The 20,880-nt window shown below is 43.7% G+C and overlaps 2 long non-coding RNA genes across 2 annotated transcripts; both read right to left on the reverse strand.

The window, feature by feature from the left end:
* Positions 1-514: 514 nt before the first annotated feature.
* LOC138916379 (uncharacterized) lies at positions 515-9,781 on the reverse strand. Its single transcript, XR_011423614.1, has 2 exons — positions 7,910-9,781; positions 515-829 (listed from the first exon to the last, which is right to left on the reverse strand). It is a non-coding gene; the product is annotated as an uncharacterized lncRNA (long non-coding RNA).
* A 658-nt stretch (positions 9,782-10,439) lies between these two features.
* On the reverse strand, positions 10,440-20,332 carry LOC138916378 (uncharacterized). The gene is made up of 3 exons (XR_011423613.1): positions 20,181-20,332; positions 11,521-11,590; positions 10,440-10,560 (listed from the first exon to the last, which is right to left on the reverse strand). It is a non-coding gene; the product is annotated as an uncharacterized lncRNA (long non-coding RNA).
* Between the last annotated feature and the right edge of the window lie 548 nt (positions 20,333-20,880).

Below are 20,880 nucleotides of genomic sequence, written 5' to 3' on the forward strand. Positions count from 1 at the left end.
AGGTACTTAGGGAGTGGTCCAAAGACGTTTTAACATGGATCAAAAAGGGTTGCCTAACAGGCAGTGGGACTATCTGGGAGAGGTTGCTAGTGTGGAGGAAATGCCCGAGACTCAGGAATGGGGTGGAGAGCGTTGTGGCAGGCAACAGCCATTAACAAAAAAGAATTGCTTCTCTGAAGCACAACTGGGGAAGACGGCCCAGAGTGGTGTCAACTGAACAGCATCACGGAGCTCCTTGGGGCGTGAAGCTCACTGCCTCCCAGCATGACCATTTCATATCAGGCTGGTAGGAGTCTTAAAAGTGGAACTGAGGTCAGCCTCTCTTTGTCCTGCGCTTGTTTGTCCTGTTTGGGCTCCTGTCCATCTCCTGTGGCCATAGATGACGTCTCCTGTGGAAACTAAGCATTGGTCCAGGGATAAGAAAGGACAGTCCAGTGAGGACTTTAATCCAGTGGACTGGGCCTTAATCCAGTGAGGATTACCCCAATGTGGAGGTAAGGAACATGAGAGCAGATGACTCAATTACTCATTCATTTATTTGCACATATTTGCAGGGCACTGGGCTAGGTTCTGGAGATCATAACAATAATAAAATAATGACTGTATGTGCCAGGATCGTGTCAAGTGCCTTCCATGATTAATTAGGTACATCACTCACGTTATACAAATGAGAAAATTGAAGTGTGGCGAGGTCAAATGACTAGCCCAAAGTCACTCATCCAATGAGTGTAGAAGTAGGATTGAAATCCAAGTCTATCCGACTCCAGATCCTCTGTTTTTAACCACCATAAAGATTCGGGCAGCTCCCAACACTCATGAGGTTCACAGCCTAGTGGGAAAGACACACAAAGAAACATGTGAGAGACGTGGTCACTGCTAAAGAGTGGATTAATTTCGGCCACAGTCCAGTAATTCCCACAAAAATTACTGTCTGAAAGGTTGAATTGTAACTAAGTACCCTTTATGTCCTCTACAAGAGAGGTTCGAAACCTTGGCACTACTGATATTTTGGACCAGCTAATTCTTTGTTGTAGGGGCTGTCCTGTGCATTGTAGGATGTTCAGCAGGATTCCTGGACTTACCCACAAGATGCCAGTAGCACATGCCCCCACTTGTAACAATCAGAGTTGTCCTCAGACATTGCCAAATGTCCCCTGGGGGACAAAATTGCCCGGAGTTGAGAACCACGGTTCTGCAAGATTTAAACTTTTAAAGGGCAAGAATTATATCTTGTCACCATTTTATTCCCCTACCCTCCACCCCAACATACACATATTTATAGAACACTCCATCCGATAGCATCAGAGTACACATTCTTTTTAAGCACCCATGGAACGTTCTCCATGATGGACCATATTCTAGACCACAAAAAAGTCTCAATAAATGTAAAAGAATTGAAATCATCACATGTGTGTTTTATGACCATAATGAAACTAAATTAAAAATCAGCAACAGAAAACAATATTGGAAACTTCTAAATAGTTGAAAATTAACACATTTATAAATATCCCACGGTATTAGAAGAAATGACAATGGAAATCAGAAAATACCTTGAACTGAAAAAAAGTGAAAACACAACACAGCAAAATTTATGGTATGTAGCTAAGCAGCGCTGAGAGGAAGGTTTGTAGCATCAATTGTTTATATTTAAAAAAAGATTAAAAATCAATAATCTAAGCTTCTACCCAAAGAAACAAAGGAAGGAGAGTAAATAAAACTCACAGTAAATAAAGGAAGAAAAAAAAAACAAAGATCAGAGTGGAAATCAATGAAATAGAAGCCACAGAAAAAATCAATCACACCAAGAGTTGATTTTTTGTAAATATCAACAAAATTAATAAACCTCATGCTAGGTTTACCAAGAAAAAAAAGGAGGGGCTGGCCCCACAGTGTAGTGGTGACATCCAGCGCATTCCGCTTTGGCAGCCTGGGTTTGCAGGTTTGGATCTTGGGAGCAGACCTACACCACTTGTCAAGCCACGCTGTGGTGGTGACCCACATACAAAGTAGAGGAAGACTAGCACAGATGTTAACTCAGGGCCAATCTTCTTCAGGCAAAAAAAGAAGATTGGGGCCGGCCTGGTGGAGTAGCAGTTAAATTCGCATGCTCCACTTCAGCACCCCAGGATTTGCCAGTTTGGATCCTGGGTGTGGGTCTGTGTGTTGCTTATCAAGCCATGCAGTGGCAGGTGTCCCACATATAAAATAGAAGACGATAGGCACAGATGTTAGCTCAGGGCCAATCTTCCTCAGCAAAAAGAGGATTGGTGGTGGATGTTAGCTCAGGGCTAATCTTCCTCAAAAAAAAAAAAAAGAAGGGCCGGCCCGGTGGTGCAGCAGTTATGTTCACACATTCTACTTTGGCGGCCTGGAGTTCGCCGGTTCAGATCCCGGGTGTGGACATGGCACCGTTTGTCAAGCCATGCTGTGGCAGGCATCCCACATATAAAATAGAGGAAGATGGGCATGGATGTTAGCTCAGGGCCCGGCTTCCTCAGCTAAAAGAGGAGGATTGGTGGCAGATGTTAGCTCAGGGCTAATCTTCCTCAAAAAACAAAAAAAGAGGAAAATGGCAACAGATGTTAGCTCAGAGCAAATCTTCCCCACCAAAGAATAAAGGGTGGGGGAAGACATAAAGTATTAAGATCGGGAATAAAATCACTACAAAACCTACAGAAATTAAAATATTATAAGAAATATTATAAAGCACTTTATGCCAATAAATTGAACAACTTAAAAGATATGGACAAATTCCTAGAAAGACATAAATGACCAAAACTGACTCAAGAAGAAATACTAAATCTAAATGCTAGCAATAAACCCAAAATAAGATTAAGAAAATAATTTAATTCATAGTAGCATCAAAAAGAATAAAAATACTTAGGAATAATTGAACATAAACAGCGAAAGGTACTCAAACCAACAAAATATTGCTGAGAGAAATTAGAGATCTAAATAAATGGAAAACCATAACCTTTTCATAGACTGGAGAACTCAGTATTGTTAAAACAGTAATTCTCATAAAATTAACTTACGAGTTCAACACAAAATCCTACAAAACAATCGCAGGCATGTTTGTATAAATTGAGCTGGTCTAAAATTAATATGAAAATGCAAAGAATATAGAATAGCAAAAGAATTTTGAAAAAGGAGGACTAAGTTGGGGGCTTTGTACCACTTGACTTCAAGACTTGCCATAAGCCTACAGCAATCCAGACAGTGTGGTTTAAGGGTGGACACCTACAGCAATGGGGCAGAAGAGAGGCCAGAAAGAAACACACATATTTATGTTCCATTGATTTTCAAAAAAAGATACCAAGCTAATTCAATGAAGGGAAAGACAGTCTTTTCAAAAAATGGAACTGGAATACTTGGACATCCATATGCAAAAAATGAACTTAGACTCTGCCTCACTCTACACATAAAACATTAATTAAAAATGGATCATAGATCTAAACTTCAGAGCTAAAAGTATAAAATTTCTAGAAGAAAACATAGGAAAAGATCTTTGAGACCTTGGGTTGGGCAAATCTACGAATATGACATCAAAACCATAATCTATAAGAGAAAAACAGTTACGAACTGGAACTTCATCAAAATTAAAAACTTTTGCGTTTCAAAAAGCATCATTAAGAAAATGAGAATACAAGTCACAGACTGGCAGAAAATTTTGCAAATGATGTGTCTTATGACGGAGATGTATCCAGGATATATAAAGAACTTTGACACTCAATAATAAAAGGACAAACAGCCCCCCCCCCGAAAATGGCCAATGGATTTGAAATAGACACTTACCAAAGAAGATATGTGGACTACAATAAGCACAAGAAAAGATGCTGAGCATCGTAACGTCATTAGGCAAAAACAACGTCACAAGGAGATGTCGCTGTACGCTGACTAGAATGATAAAAATTTTAAAAGACTAACAGTACCAAGTGCTGATGAGGAAATGGAGCAACTGAAACTCTCCTGCATGACCGGTGACAATGCAAAATTGTTCAGTCACTGTGGGAAACAGTTTAGCAATTTCTTAAACAAATTAAACATACACTCACCACGTGCCCACTCCCAGGAATCAACCCAAGAAAAATGAAAAAAAAATCTGCAAAAAGACTTGCACATGGATGTTTATAGCAGTATTTTTCTTTTCTTAATAAAAATTGTATATATTTAAGGTATACAGTATGATGATTTGATGTACATATACATAGTGGAATGTTTACTATAGTCAAGCTAATTAACACATCGTCTCCTCAAATAGCTAATCATTTTTTTGTGTGTGATGAGAGCACCTGAAATCTACTCTCATCACATTTCCAGTATTCGATACAGTAGTCTTAACTATGGTCAGCATGCTGCACCTTAGACCCCTTGACTTATTCCTTGTACAGAACTGCAACTTTGAAGGCTTTGACCAACATCTCCCCATTCCCCACCTCCCCACCCCCTGGCAGCCACCATTCCACTCTCTGCTTCTATGTATTTGACTTTTTTAGATTTCACATAAGTGAGATCAAGTAGCACTTTTTGTAACAGCCAAAAACTGAAAACATTTCAATGCCCATCCACTGGTGATTGAGAAAACAAAATGTAAAGTATCCACACAGAGGAATACTACTCGGCAATAAAAAGATATGAGAGATGCAATGACACGAAGGCACCTCAAAATATTACACTAAGTAAAAGAAGCCAGATACAAAAGACTACGTATTGTATGATTCCATTAATAGGATGTTTCTAGAAAAAGAAAACTGAGAGGGACAGAAAAATCAGTGGCTGCCCGCAGCGAGGATGGGAGCAAGGATTGAATGCAAGTGAGTGAAGAGAACTTTTGGCTGATTTTAAACTGGATTTGGCACACAATTGTATACATTTACTAAAACTCGTTGGAACAGCTGCTTACAACAAATGAATTTTATAGTGCGTAAATTAAACCTCAGTAAAGTTGTTAAAAATAAAAATGATTCAAAAAAGTTCTAAATGGAACAAATTATAATACTTGAGTTTGGGGCTATTATCTTCCCTTTGCCCTACTTCTGAAAATAGATGCTTTCCCTATCAGATTAATTCTGTGAGCAAACAGGCAGGTCAAAGCACAAGTCTTTGACATGTGTGTTCATGATTTCTGTCTTATCTTTGCTGCCAATCGTAACGTTTCCTTGAAGGTCAACAGCTTGTGTTCTGAGCTTACTTTAAAACAGTGAACATGGAAAAAAGAATTAAACGATGTTATGCTAACGAGGTTATACATAATATACATGATGATCCTAAGTCACTGAAGTGGCTTTGGATCTGTAAAAAGTATTTAGAGGAAAACTTAGAATACAAACAGACTCTGGCGCAAGGTTGGAGGGCCCTGCCGCTGAGAAGATGGCAGCTTGAACAAAGGCCTTCCTCTCCAGGTGGCGGCATTTCTAGGTGGATTTCCGTGTGATCCCTGGGCCACCTGCATCAGAGTCACCTAGAGACTGACTCCTGTCTGTAAATCTGTCAATAAAAGACAGATTCCTGAGCTTCACCCCAGAATTCGTGAATCAGCTGTTTACTGATTTGTGATCTCTGGTAGGGGTTTAAGAGTAATATCCAGTATTTGCATTTTTAACAAGTACCTTGGGCATTTTGAATCAGCAAGTTTTGGGGGTTTTTTTTGCTGAGGAAGATTCGCCCTGAGCTAATATCTGTGCCAGTCTTCCTCTATTTTGTACGTGAGTTGCCACCACAGCATGGCCACCAACAAAGGTGTAGGTCTGTACCCGGGAACTGAACCTGGGCCACTGAAGCAGAGCATGCTGAACTTAACCACTGGGCCACAGGGCCAGCCCCAAGAACACTTTTAATAAACTGTAACAACTCTTGATCTAGGCGTCACTTTCATCATTTGTGAATGAGGAAATTAAACAATAATTATTTCTAAAGTTGTTTTTAACTCTGAGTTTGTGTCTTTTTACCCATATACGCTTTACCTGTTTTTTTAAGCCCCTAATTTTCCTCTTATCAGACTTTTCAACTTGTAGGCATTTACTCTTAAAAGGCTGGGACTTTCTTACAATGCATGCAGCCTTCCCTCTGAAAGGCCCCCTTTCTAGTCAGTGTCCATGCATCAGCTGATCGGTACATGCTCTCGGTCTTTCTACATGGGTCTCCTCTTATCCATGGCCAAGGCAGGAGGATGAGCCTTGTTTTTAACAACCAGTGCTGGTGTGAGTGGGGCAGTGCAGGAAGCACCCCAGGGACTCAGATCGCACCTGCTGCACCCAGTGGACTTGCTCATCCAGCACCCTTGGCTGTCCCTTTATTACAAGTCAACCGGGCCTAGTGTAGGGGTAAGGAGTGTGGCTGCTGGAGTCCACATGCTGGGTTCTATCCTGGCCCCCACATGCTGGCTCAGACAAGCTCTTTGACTTCTCTGTGCTCCTCATCTATAGAATGAAGAGAAGAATATCTCACCTCATAGGGTCATTATGAAGATTAGGCTCATGTTTGCAAAACGCTTGGAACTGTACCGGCATTGTTAAGTACTATGGAATTGTTTGCTAAATTGACGTACTTGTTCATTGATTTCAGGCATCATTTGCCCGTGGGGCAGTTCAGAGGTGTCAGGGCAGTGCTCCAGAGACTGCGGCAGGGATGGGCATTTGCTTCTGGGTTTCAGAGAGACATCTCCAAAGCTAAGTTCCAAGGAGACGGAGAATTCCACAGAGTGTGTGCACGTGTGTTCATGTGTGTTCACGTGGGGACGACAGATGGTAAACAAGAAGCGTGCAATGGACAAGGTTATCGCAGATAGCGCTGTCATCACCAAAACAGAGAGATGGGGCAACCACGAGATCCTGGGCTTGTTGCATTGCTGCCCTTGCGGCTCCTTGCCCCATCCGTCCCGGGTCCTACCCAGACCCCCACCTGCTGCGCTCACCCCAAAATCTGGGAGCCAAGGCAGAACCATTGCACGCGTGGCCTCCACGTGGCCGCCCTTGACTTGGTCCGCTCCTCAGGGTCACGTGGGCCAATTTCTCACACCCTGTACTTCTCTTTATTTAAAAGCCCCATATGACTATTCCAGTGACAACCCTGTGAAAAATTTTCCATGAACTTCGGGCTAAAACCTTCCTTTATTTAATTTCACCTTAATTGCATCAATTAGGCTCCTTTCCTGTTTGCTCAACAAACTCTTTTGTTTCTTTCTCTCAGCTCTGAGCAACAGCTGCCAAATGGGGCCTTTGTTCTGCAGGCCTGCTCTAATGGGCTTCACACCAGTCCTGTTTGTTTTCCTCAGGGGCAGCTCCTCACAAACCTGAAACCGTGTGACCATTAAGCCTCTGAGGGCAAGCTCAGTTGCCAGCTGCCATTGACTCCCCTTTAGGTTCCTGGAATGGGAAACGAAGCCTTTCTTCTCTCACTGTGGAGGGAGTAGTTTGTGGTTGTGTGGAGAAAGGTGTCAGAAGCCCTCAGAGAACATGAGTTTTCCTCATGTTCTTGCTGTATGACACCCTGCTCATCTCCCAGGCTTCACCCCAAAATCGCTGTTGCTGTTTGAGACTGCAGAGATCTCACAGCTTGCCTCCCGCCTCCAGCTGCGTCCCGCTTCACCCTGCTCTCCGTAGCTGTCTGAGGTGGATAATTCTAAAACGAACCCAATCACACCACTACCTTAACTCCATGCCACTGCTTGAACCTTCCATGGCTTCTCACAGAATTCAGGGTCGATTGCTCACTCCTCAGCTTGCTCAAGTCCTTCAGTCTCGATTCTGTAGTCCCAACTTCTTCAACCCCTAGAACCCACTGAAGGAGCTTTTCTCCAAGATGGCTCCTATCAAATTTCTTCCCTCCCTCTGTAGGCAAACCATTCCCCCCGTTAAGGGAAGGGGCTATTTCTCCCCTTCCCGTGGATCTGGGCTGGCCAAAGACTTACTTGATCATTAGAGTACAGCAAAAGCATATTCTGGAACTTCCAAAGCTGGATCGTAAGAACCTTTGCAGCTTCCACTTGGGTCTCTTGGAATACTTGCTCTGAGGAAGCTGGCTGCCATGTAAGAGGCCCAACTACCCTAAGTCTGCCGCGTCTTGGGAAGCCCAGACCACATGGAATGGCTCTGAATAATGAGACCATGTGGAGAGGGAGAGAAGCCAAGGAATGCAAGACACCAGAGATGTTGATGAAAAAGTCATCATGGAAGGGGGCCATCAGCCCCAGTTACCCAAGCTGATGCCAAGTGAGTGAGAGATGAACCAGCCGGCAAGCTCTTCCACATTCCTTACTCACAAAATTACAGTTTACACAAAGTGATTAGGGTAAGCCACTAAGTTTTGGAGTAGTTGGTTATACAGCAATAGACAACCAGAAAATCACTTCTTCAGACAATTCATTCAGACCTTCTTAAAGTCCCACCTGCTGTCCTTGCACCTGCCACGTTCTCTATCTGAAATACCTGTCCCACTCCTCTGCATGGCTCCCTCTTGCTTTTCTTTTGAAAACCTAAGTAGTACTTTCTTTGGCTAGACTCTTTTTCCAATCTTCCCAGTCTGTGTACAATGGTCCCCCTCTAAGATTCATTCAACAAATATTTAAGCCCCTATTATGTGCCAGACACTGAGGATTCAGCGGTGATGGATGCTCCCGGGATGCTCTCCTCTCGAGGACTCTGCGTTCTGTTTGAAATGGCTTCTACCTTTGACTGACGATGAGCTCCCCCGAGGCAGAGGTGCTGTTTCTCTCTCCACGTCCTGAGGATCTAGCACGGTACTGGTACGGAGCAGGCGCTTAATAGAGTCCAACCAAAAGAGCAAATGAATTGTGACCTTTAGCTGGCATTTCTGCGAACGATTGCCGTTAGGTTTGGCTGGGTCAGTTCAAGCCGATCTTTGCCAAGTCCACCCTCCTCAAGTGGAAACATTGTCAAGGTCCTGAAATGACCCGGGTGGAAATAAAGCTTAATAGCAAGTTTCCTGGTTTGGATATCCTTCAAATGTAAGTCACAAATGCAACAACACCAAGAACGCAATGATGGAAACTCAGTAGATGAGCAGTGGGAAATGCTCACTGGAAACGCACAAGGAAATCTTCCCTTTCGAAGGTGGGAGGGAAGATGAGCAGATGCAGCACTGGTGTCCCTCTGCAGGGTGGGTGTGTCACTGAACCTCGGAACCGAGGCCCTCTGTTTCTTCTGCCCTGGGATGACAAACAAATAAGAGGATGGGAAGAGCTCAGACTCTGAAGGTTCTTTGTTTTGTTTTGCCTTAAATGTACCAAGCAAGCTGAGCAAGAGAACTGGCTCTTAAAGTCAAGGTCAGGTGCTCTTGCCTGGGAGTGGATTTAAAGGAGAGATGGCTCAAGATTGAAAACCGAGCTCTGCTGTTCGGTGGTTGTGTCTTTCTGGGCATCATTGTTGTGTGCTCAGGAGGCTCCCAGGCAGTGTGCCAGCTGTCAATACGGGATAGAGATTGCCCCAGCCCAGAGAAGCAAGAAGCAGTTTGCGGTATCATCTCAATCAGGGGTGATTTTTCTTTTCTCACCCTGGGACATTTGGCGATGGCTAGAGACATTTTTGGTTGTCACATTGGATGAGGTGAGAAGCTACTGGCATCTGATAGGTAGAGGCCAGGGATGCCGCTAAACATCCTACAATACACTAGACAGCCCCCACTGCAAAGAATCCTCTGGCCCAAATTGTCAACAGTGCTGAGGTTGAGAAATCTTAGCCTGCGGCTCTGGTTTCAAACTTTGGTGTGCATCAGAATCACTCGGAAGGCTTGTTAAAGCACAGGTTGCTCATTTGGTAGCTTGGGAGTAGGGCCCAAGAACGTGCATTTCTAACAAGCCCCCAGGGTAGGCTGATGCTGCTCCTGGGACCACATTTTGAGAACCATTGGTCCAGAGCTTCCCTTCCCAGTGTGGCAGTGGCTGAGAAGGAGGGGGGCCTCTCACTGAGGCATGATGGGAAAATCAAGGAAGGGAGCCTCTACACAGGCCTTTCTGGGGACGTGTCTGGCCTCCCAACAGGAATCTTCCCCTTGGGTCAGTGAACTTCATTCTTGTTCAGTCCAAACACCTACTGTGAGTTGGGACTGAAAATCAAAACAACATGCCTGAAGGAAAAAGGCAGCCCATACAGGGGAGGTTTGGGTTGAGTTTTTGGCACATTCCATGGAAGGACTCAAGGAGCAGATGACAATAGCTCCAGTTCTCTGGAAGGGCAGCCAGACTAACAAAAGTTCAATTAGTAAGTCTTGGCAAATAAAGACAACAAACAGTTTAGCAATAATAAATTAAGGCCATGCTTGGCTGTCACCCAGGCTCTAGGCGGTATTCCTGCCAGGCTTTGTGAAAGGGTGGCTTTGAAGGCTCCTCAAAAGGGTCCGTTTCTCAAACAATTCCAGCTTTGTTTGTGGCCACTCTGTTCTTCTCTTCACTCCTTTCTTCACTTATCGTGAAGGGCACATACATGGTGTTAGGCTTCTGCCCTCCCAAGGGTCTGCCAATTCACTTTCCTTCTTCCCAAGATGGCATGAGGAGTCCATCGCCCACTTCTGCTGTTACCCACGGAGGACACTCATGGGTGGGACCTAAGGGACAGGAGACTCAAAGAAATGAGCTTTCTCGTCCACACCCCTCAAGGCTGTCTGTGTCCTCTAAAATGTTACCAATGGTATTAAAGACGATAATGAGATTATCTAACATTTATTGAGCTTTTCCTGTGTGTCAGATATAATTCTAAGTGTTCTACATCTTTGATTTTTTTTTTTTGAAAAACCTTTGCGATAGACATTTTATCATTCCCACGTAGATGAGCAAATAGAGGCAAAGAAAAGTTAAGTCATAGAGCTAGAAAGTGATTCATCTCTCTGAGACGGGGATAGAGATTTTATTTCCTTGGTGCAAAATTGCAGGCTGCTCTTGCCAGTTTTGTCCCTGTCAGGTCTCGGGGGGTATTCTCCAACTTGTGGACTGCCCTGTACCGATGGTGCATTCTCAGGCAGATGGCTCTGCTTTAGGCAAATATGTTGCTGGAGACTAAATCTTACCACTGTCGGGCGAGGTCCTGCTGGCAGGAACTGGGTGTTCCATCTGTGCTCTGGCTGCTGGCACTGATGGTTTGGGGCAAGGAATAATGTTGGGTTGTACTCAGTGAGCACTGAATGCACCGGAGGAGAATACAAAAGGGCAAAAAGGCCTGCCAACAAAAAGAGACAGCAGACCGCAGTGACTATTTTCTGAAATTCAATCTCACTGGGTGGTTTTAAGTTTGACTTTAGTGATCATCAAAGTCACTCCTCATGGCCCATCCCAGGGTCCCGAAAAGGGCAATGGAGGCTCAGATGATGACCTCCTCAAGAATACACAGTGAGTGGTGGAAGTAAGACTAGAACTTGGGACGGCTGGCTCTTGTTGCTGTGCTTTTTCCATTATGCCTCTCGGCCCCTGTCACTGGTAGATCAGTGGCATGAGCCATGCAGGATTTCTAGACCCAGTGGATTTGGTAAAATTCCCAGAATCACAAAATCTTAGCATCCAGAGAACCTCACCTGGCATATCTCCTACCTTCTGCGAAGCTGGAATGAGAGCATCAGTGACATCATAGGCACATTCTTGGATCTGCAGGTACGAGCAGAGGTATGAAGTATGAGCTCCACGTGCTGCAACATTGACTACATTCGGTGAGCATTTTTGAGTCCCACTGTGAGCCAGGCACAGCCACAGGCTACAAAGTCCAGTAAGAGGGTACACTCTAAGCAACAGTCCTACAAGAGCCTACGAGCAAAGAGACTAAGTCAATAACTCCCAGAGAGCATCAAAGGAGACTCAGGAAATAAACATGGGGGAAGAAAGTTGAGGTCAAGTTGTTGGGGCTCTCGAATGCCGGGCCTCAATGAGCTTCCCGAGTAGACTTTTTACAGGGATAGCATTCTGCTTTAGGAAAAGGAATATGGGCTGGGGCCCAGATTTGGGGGCTGACACCAGGTGGCAGGCATGGCAGCTAGGAGAATACTGAAGCCATCCAGACAAAAACTAACATAGTGACCCAGAAATTTTACACCTAGGATGTACCAAATAGAAATGAAAACATAGCTCCATAAAAAGGCTGTACAAAAATGTTCACGGTAGTCTTATTCATAACAGCCCCAAATAGAAACAGTGCAAATAAGTGTCTGTTAATAGGAGAATGGATAAACAAGTTGTGGTTTATTCATACAATGGAACACTACTCAGCAATATTAAAAAATGTTAAACTACTGATGAATGAAACAACTCGGAGGAATCACACAGATGTTACCCTGAGTGAAAAAGCCAGCCACAAATGAGTACAGACTGTACGAGCCCATTTATATGAACTTCTAGAACAGCCAGACTAATCTAAGATTTAAAAAATCATAACAGTGGTTGTCTTCAGGGAGGGGAGAGATTAGGCAAGGACACAAAGAACTTGGGAGATAAAAATGTTCTAGATTATAAGAGAAGCATGAGTTCAATGGATGTTTCCACTTGTCCAATCTGTACAACAAAGATTTGGGCTGTGTAAATTTTATCTTACTTAGAAAAGAACCGTAAAATAATAACGATAATTGAGCAGCGGTTGGAGGATGGCATAACATCGGTAACTGTAGAAGCGGAATGATAGGTACACGGAGGTTCATTACACTATTCTGTTTATTTTGTATGTTTGGGATTTTCCATAATAAAGTATTAAAAGTAAATAATGGACCTAGATGAAGGCAGTTGGAGGAGAGAAAACAGGACAGATGAAAGACATTGTAGGGGTGGACGCAGTGTCTTGGCAGCTACTTGGAGGCAGGGGGCCATTTTCAAAAGTAAATGTTGAAAACGGTGTAAGGTTTCAGTGGCAGTGCCTCTAACAAAGTGAGGAGCAGCCTGCAGAGGGAAGGCATGGGTTCTGTGTGAGGAGATACTGATTCTGAAACGCTGGTGGGACAAGCAGATGGAGATGGAAGACGGAAAAGAAGGAAGATGGTGTCCTACTTGCGTGTCCTGCTTGAGTGTCCTGCAGGATCACGGGGCGACTTCGGTTGCTGCCATAAATTTTCCCTCAGGCCTGTACGCAAGTAGTAGGGGAGTGAGAAGTGCCCATAATTATCTACATTGGATTCTTACATGTGCCAAGCCCTGTATCCCACTGCAGCTACAGCCTCACGAAAGAGACAGGTACATAAATATAAATTTAATATAACATGATTACTGTGATAATAAAGGCATGAAAATTATGCTCTAGAGGTCCAGAGTAGAGGTTCTTGGTTCAGCCTAGCTGAGAGAGAAGGGGCAGACCCAAACCAAATCTTCCTGGAAGAAGATCCTCGACCTCAGATGGAAACCACAGCCAGCTGGTACTTCTGGAGTTGAGGACTTCCCGGATGCCCAGGAAACACAGTGCTGTGAGCCTTATCCTTCCAGATAACAGACCCTTGGGCTAGAATTCATATAATCATAGCGCTCTGGAGATGAAATGAACCCTGAATTAGATTCAAAGAATATTTATTCTTGGGCACTTACTATGTCAAAGACATTGTGCTAAGAACTATGGAGGGCTTCAAACATGAGAAAAAATACAGTGCCTGCCTCTAAGGAGCTCCCACCAGGGGACAGAGACAGCTGTACAACCGTATATCACAGAAGGTTATATGTAAAAAGAGTGGTAACTTACTGTACAGGTAAAAAAAATAATGCAAAGAAGAGAGAAATGACTCACAATTGGAGGTCACAGAACAGCCCTCTCATTTTTACAGATGAGGAAAAAGTTTCAGAGAATTCATGCCACCTGTTCAAGACTGCATAGCTTTTCAACAATTTCAACTGGTTTCTTGGAATACTGAGCTATTGGATCCCAACTCTGGCGTCGTGACCGGGGCTTCTTTGTTTCTAACCCAGTGCTGTTTCTTTGGCGGCACTGCACCTTGTCCATGTTTACTGTAGTTGAAAACGCTCAGTACCCCCTTCACCTACTTTCCCACTCCCCTTCCATGGAAGGACCTCTGGCCACAAGGAACTTGGAGCGGGTAGAAGCCGCAGCCCCCTGAGTGAGCCTGGTGCTGCACAGGGTGAAATTCAACCTTGGACAAAGGGCACCACTGCCTTGCTCCCATGGGAAGCCAATCGCGACGTCAATTAGGCCTTTTACATAATCTCTGATTTGTGATTAAACACATTTTAAAAATACAATTAGTTATGGGCCAGAGCTCCGGAAGGCTTTGATTCATAATTGGCTGATTGTTTCCAGAAAATTAACCAAGGGAACAATAATACCCAGTTGACTCTACGTGCCCCATTGCAAACACACACCTTAATTCCTGCAGCTGCCCAGGGTTGAAGGGACTGCTTTCCAAGTGGGCCCCTACCCACCTCTCCAACCCTCAGTTTTTCAAAATGTACCTAGGATTATGTCACTCCATGTCTCAAAACCCCCCACAAGTTCCCCACTGGCCTTGGCACAATGTCCCAGCTCCTTGGCATGGCCTGTGAAGCTCTTCATGTTCTGGCCTCTGCCCCCTGTCCAGCCTCATGGACCTTGCTCATTGTGTCCTGGCAACCCGGCCTTTCGTATCATGGAATCTCAGTAGCATATCCCGTTAGAAAACCCATATTCACCCATCTCTTCTTTCGCTCATTCATTGATTCATTTCATAACTAGTTCATGTGACTGTATTAGGTGTAGGCCGCAGTGCTGGGCATCAGGGATTGAGTGAGGAACCAGGGTGTCTAGGTCCTTCAATTCTCAGAAGAACACGTTAACCAAATAATCGCACGTCTACATGATTACAAATTGCAAACATACACAGAGTTGGAGGAAGGACGTTCCAGGCAAAGAGGACAGCAAGGGCAAAGGTGCTGGGGAGGAGAAGAGCCTGGAACAGGGGAGGAACTGACCACAACAGCACAGTGAAGGAGGAGGGACAGGAAATGAGTTGAAGTTGGAGAAACAGCAAAGGGCCATATCATGCAGTACCTTGCAAGCCAAGGTAAGGAGTCTGAATCTTCTTCAGAAGGGAGGGTGTTAAGGGGGCTGGGGGGATGACACAATAATGTAGGATGTTAAGGAATTGCCATGGGCTTCTGCGTGGAGAAAGAATTAGAGGCAAGTCACTCTGGGAACTGGGAGACCTGTTAGGAGCCTACTTGCAGAAGACCAGGTCAGTGGAGAGATCAACCACCTGGGTTTGCCCGCAACTGAGGGGTGCCCTGGGATGGAGCTTGCGTTCCTAGAGCCTGGAAAGTCCCAGGCAAACCAGGAGAAGTGAGCTGCCCTCCAGGTGAGACATGGTGATGTCTTGAATTAGAGGATGACACTAGATGGAAGATGTGGATGCTCTAGAGGTGGGGGACTTTTGTTGATGGACTGAACAAAGGGGCAGAGAAGGAGGAGGCCTCTCAGGTTCTAGCTTTTGCAACAAGTTGATAAAGCCTTCTGTTGAGAAAGAAAAGACTGTTTCCCATTTCTCTGTCTGCCTCAGGGGCTTTTGATCAGAATGCAAGCCCACCTAGAAGAACAGAGTGAAAGAAGCCACCTCTTCACTGTGTAGTAACTTCCAGGTCTTGTGCTGGGGCCGAAGCCGTGGTCAGCCAGGAGTTTACTTTGTGTCTGGTTTCAAGAAGGTCAAAGCAATTTGTAAGCTTTACGATGACCTTCATAAAATCCCCATGTGGCACAAACCAAGAGATAGGCAAGAAGACGACCAGAGGGAGATCAGATTATCCTCATTGCTGCTGGGAGAGCCCATGCCTCACTGCGTTCGCTGGATAACTGAAAGCAGATGGGAACGCATCTTCCTCCCCAAAGGGAGGGCTGAATCATGCAACCAGTACAGACTTCAGGCTCCAATTCAGCCCCAGTCGCTTACCAGCTATGTGACCTTGGGCAAGTTACCTAGCCCCATGAGCTTCTATTTCCTTGCCTGTAAAAGAGAATAATAATCTACCTTGAAGGGTCATGATGAAAGGAAGGGTCATGATGCACTTGCTGTCTAACAGGCTTCAAATATGGTCCCTGTCATGACCTCTGTGCCTCACTTTCCACATCTGTAAAAGAAGGGTGATCTCCACTGTATCTACCTTAGAGGATTTTTGTGAGCATTAAATGAGACTGTCCATGTTCAGTGCTTAACATGGCTCCGGGCACATAGTAGGGATCTAAATAATTATTGACTATTTGCTATTATTAATACAGTCATGAGTCACTTAACGAAAGGGATACATTCTGACAAATACGTTGTTAGGTGATTTCATCGTTGTGCGAACATCACAGAGTACGCTCGCACAAACCTAGACAGTATAGCCTACTGCACACCTAGGCTAGATGGTACTGATCCTATGGGAGCACCGTCATGTATGTGGTCAGTCGTTGACAGAAACGTCATTATGCAGTATGTGACTGTAGTGGGAAGGGTTGCTACTGGCTCTCCCACTCTCTCGTTCACTACCACTTGTGACTGATATTATGCATGTGTGGATCCAGGGGACATTCACCTTGCACAGAAGTTAGGTTCCGTAGGTAGTAAGTACATAAGGCGAAAGTCACATGTATTCAAAATTCCCCTTGAAAATACCTTCCAATCCCCCAAAAGTACTGTGTCCTTGGTTTTGTGCTTACAACTTTGTAAATTAATATTTATGTATAAATTTATAATGCATTCAGCAACTTAGAGTGCTTAATAAAAATTACGTGTGGAAAATTTGCTTTTAAATGTCTCACAATATTTTAGCATTTTGCCAAATTGAGTTCCTATGGGTTAAAGCGTGTGTGGTGTGGTTCTGCCGTGATGATCAAGACGGGGCGTTTCTTTGCAAAGCCAGTGCTTTCTGTCCAAAGCTACAGGGACAATAGAGATAGTATTTCCTGATGCCACCACAGTCACAATTAAAAATATAAATGAACAAATAATTCATTCAGCGAACTAAATACAAAAAGTAGCTATATCCATGAGCGTCTACAGAGCAACATATATGTTGATTTATAATAAATCAGCATGTAATACATGCCAGACACTGTGCTAAATGATTCATCTGTATCCGTGAGAGGCAGCACAACCCTGTGGTTAATGCTCTTGAATTAATTTCTTGGGTTCCTATCCTGGCTCCACTATTTACTAGCTGTGTGACCTTGGGCGGTGCCTATCCCATCTGAACCTCAGTTTTCTCATCTGCAATATGCGGATAATAACAGTACCAAGCTCATCAGGTTGTTATAAGGGATGAGTAATAAATGCAAAGTGCTTGAATAGCCTATAGGAGGCACTCAGATATTAGCTTCTGTTATCACTACTTCACATTAAAACTATGAGGGAGGAACTATTCCTTTCACTATTTGACAGACAAGGGTGTTAGGACAGAAAGTTTTTATAATGAAGTTTAGTTAGTATTTACTACAAACCCAAGATATTCTTAGTGCCTTCCATAGGATCCCTCACTTCGCCCTTACAGCAACCCTGTGATGTAGGTGCCGTATCAACCTCCCTTTACGGATAAAGACACCAGGCTCAGAGGGGCCACTTAGGAAGTCTGAGGAACTGGTTTGGAGAGAAGCTCACTTGAATTTCTCAACAAGCGACCAGAACCATTGCTTATTCCATAAATAGGCCTTTTCAGTTTATCTCCATTCTGGGCCAAAAGAGATCATCTCCCTTTAAATTTGTTCTGTCTCCTTACCTCTATTGCTCTTTGCCTAATAGTTATATGTATATAGTGTGGTGAAATCAGTGATTTATTCATTCCCTCAACAAGTTTATCGGGAGCCTGCTGTGCTAGCTGCTGGGGACACTGCAATCAAAGATCTGCTCCTGTCTACACTTGCACTAGCCCATTAGGAGACAGAGGGAGAACAAGAGTTTCCCATCTAGCCTTTATCCACATGCCTAATCTCTTGAGTGGCCTGCTGGGAGAGCTTTCCCTGGTAATCACAACTCAGCCCCAAGACTTTCACCACAGGAGCTTTTCCTAACAGCCAATTAATCCAACTGGCTCTGAGTAGCTCTCAATCAAGAGAAGCCTGCCTTTGAAGATAGGACATTTTCAAGAAGGGAGAACACAGATAAGCAGGACATGTTAGAACTTGTGGTGGAGGCTTAATCATTTGATTTTTCTCTACTTCAATAGAATGATTTTTTAATATCTTCAGGTTAAACTGGTTCACCTGAGTTGCCCTGATTTGCGTCCATGCCTCACGGTCATTGACTAACAAGCAAGTCTGGACAGCAGCACAGGGTTCTGGTTAACCCAGGAGTGTCGGGAAAGTATCTTGAGTTTTTACATCAAAGGTATTAGTATTTTCCCCAGATCTATATGTTGTGGTCATTACAGCATCAAGTCAGAAGCTTGGAGAGTCCAGCTAAAGCTTTGGTTTGCCTTGAAAAATCATGAGACCTTAAGAGGACTCTTCACCACCAGTGGCCTCATTTGACCTTTTCCCATTCTAGTCAGTCAGCTGTTGGGTCCCTTTCAAGACTAATATTCTGTGATTCTTGGATCTAAGAATATCCTAGTCCCCCAGAAACCCCCACCCATGGGGCTTGACTTCATATGTTATTGACAGAACTAGACTTCTGTGCTCCAGTAGACAGGAAGAGAAATATGGAAGGTACTCTTGAGCCTGGAAAACTATACATGAACTCCTTGCTGGTTGGTAAGGAAGGAGATTTTCTTGCTACATCGAGTTATAATAATAGCTATACTTGTTTTGCCCATCATAAGATGTTCTAGAAATACCTTTGAGTCCAAACAAGTAGAAAAGTGAAGGCAACCGACATACCACATGGTTGCAAAGGAGGCGTGCAGTTTCATATAACCGAGAGGTGTGAGACTAGCCAGGCAGCCCGGGCTCTTCCCATCAGGCTCCTCTTCCTCCCCTCCTTCCCTCTTCCAAACCTCATTAGGAACCACAAGGGAATAGCAAAGGTGTTAAGTAGTTACTTTGGTATCCAGGATTTCAAGAACTGTACCAAGCTTCTACCAGGACTGTTCAGGTTTTCAGAGCCAAACCAATAGGAAACGACTTTTTCTGTTCCCACTCCACCAAAACAATGAAAGAAAAATTGCCAAAGATGGTTTGGCATGTAACCACAGTAATGCCAAAGAGAAGGGGCATGACCGGAAGAAGAAGACAAACCTGAAGTCACCATCCCTACCCCCTACACACATACATGCACATGCTCGTGCACACACACGTGCACACATGCACGCACTGCTGCCTCCATCTCCTTCCCCAGTTTGGTCAATGAACGGTTATATCAGTGCTAATCTCAGCAAGGGTAAGACTGAAGACATTGAGAACCCTCGGAATTCCCCTCAGATGAGACCCTAAAACACAGGAGATAATTCAGTTGGTCGCCATTGGACTCTGGAAAAGGACAGTCCCTCTCAATTCCTGCCAGAGAAAACGACTAACCTCTCCTCCTCAACTCTCTTCATCTCATGCCAAATAAAACACTCACTCTTCTTCCCAAACTCTGAACTCCAGCGTCAAAGTTGTCTATGATGATGATGTTAACAGTTTGTAAATCTGAAATTCAAGTGGGTTTTTCATGAATCAGTAGAAACGAAACTTGATGAATTGAGGGTTCTGCTTCTAAATGATGTTGAGTACCTTAGTCCACATAAACTATAGAGAATTATCAATTATGTGAAATTCGGATTATAGCCATTAAGTTTCCATTGCTCTTTTCCCCACAGAAGTATAGGTTTTTTAAAAAGTAAAGTGGAGACTGTTGGTTATAAATAAATGTCTACAGAAAAATCATTAAAAATTGTACCTATGATGTCAATTTCTTTATAAGAAATATTAACTTGGGGATGGGAGATAGTGTTGTGCGGCTGAGAGACCAGAATATTCAAAATCTGGACACCACGGTCAGCTCTGCAAAAAAGCAGTTGCATGACCTCAGCTAAAATGTAACTTCCTTGGGCTTTCTTTGCCCTTTATTCATTGTAAATAAAAGATTTAGGCTGGATAGCTTCCAAGTTGACTTAAAAAATCTGAGCTTCAATAACTCTGTTTTAATTATAATTGGTGCTTTCCTGGTTACCTTTTACTGTCAGTAATTGTCACTTAAGCTAATCATGACCTTACCCAGACAATGACTAAAATTCTTTTTTGCTAACACACCCCTTGGTACATAATATCAGTGGGATAAAACTTTGGGACCTCAGGCCAGCTTAATATCAAAAGCCCTTCCCAATGACATACCCTCAGGATCTGACAGCTTCTAATAGCTTCTGGTTGGGGCACTTTTGTTCAAGCAATCATTCCTGTATCTGCTCTCCTTCGTGGGCTGTTACTGAAACACGTGCTGAGGAGCTTCAGGTCCTTCCTGGCCCCTCCTTCCCCCATCTGCAGGGCTACGAGAGAGAGAGAGAGAGAGAGAGAGAGAGAGAGAGAGAGAGAAAGAAAGAGAGAGGGAGAGAGAAGACTGTCAACCACACAGAAAGCAAGACACGTAGGAGATATTGATCTGTACTGCCCAACTCTATGACAACATTTTCCAATCATAAGTGATAACTTTCTAGTCCTTTTTAATAAGGAACTGTTGTCAGCTTTCCAACATGTTTAAGCTGTGAGCTGCTGGCCAGGTATTAAATGAAACAAATACACTGGGTGCCTCTTTTAATCTATAGGCTTTAAAAATCTTATAAATAAGAGAATATTTCTCAGAAGCTACTCTCAGAAGGAAATTGCCCTTTCTGTGGCTATATATTTTAATATGGTAAACAACTTTTTATCTAATGTTAAAAGTAATTCATGCTCATTATAGAAAATTCAAAAAATTACAGAAAAGTATAGAGAAGAAAAGTTCAAATTACATGTACCAGAATTCTGTTTTTTCTTACCAATGTGGTGTGAGTACACGCACATAGGTGTTCATGTTATGTATGATATCTATTTGTAT

The sequence above is a fragment of the Equus caballus genome, chromosome 12 (assembly GCF_041296265.1).
Source record: "Equus caballus isolate H_3958 breed thoroughbred chromosome 12, TB-T2T, whole genome shotgun sequence".
NCBI lineage: Eukaryota > Metazoa > Chordata > Mammalia > Perissodactyla > Equidae > Equus > Equus caballus.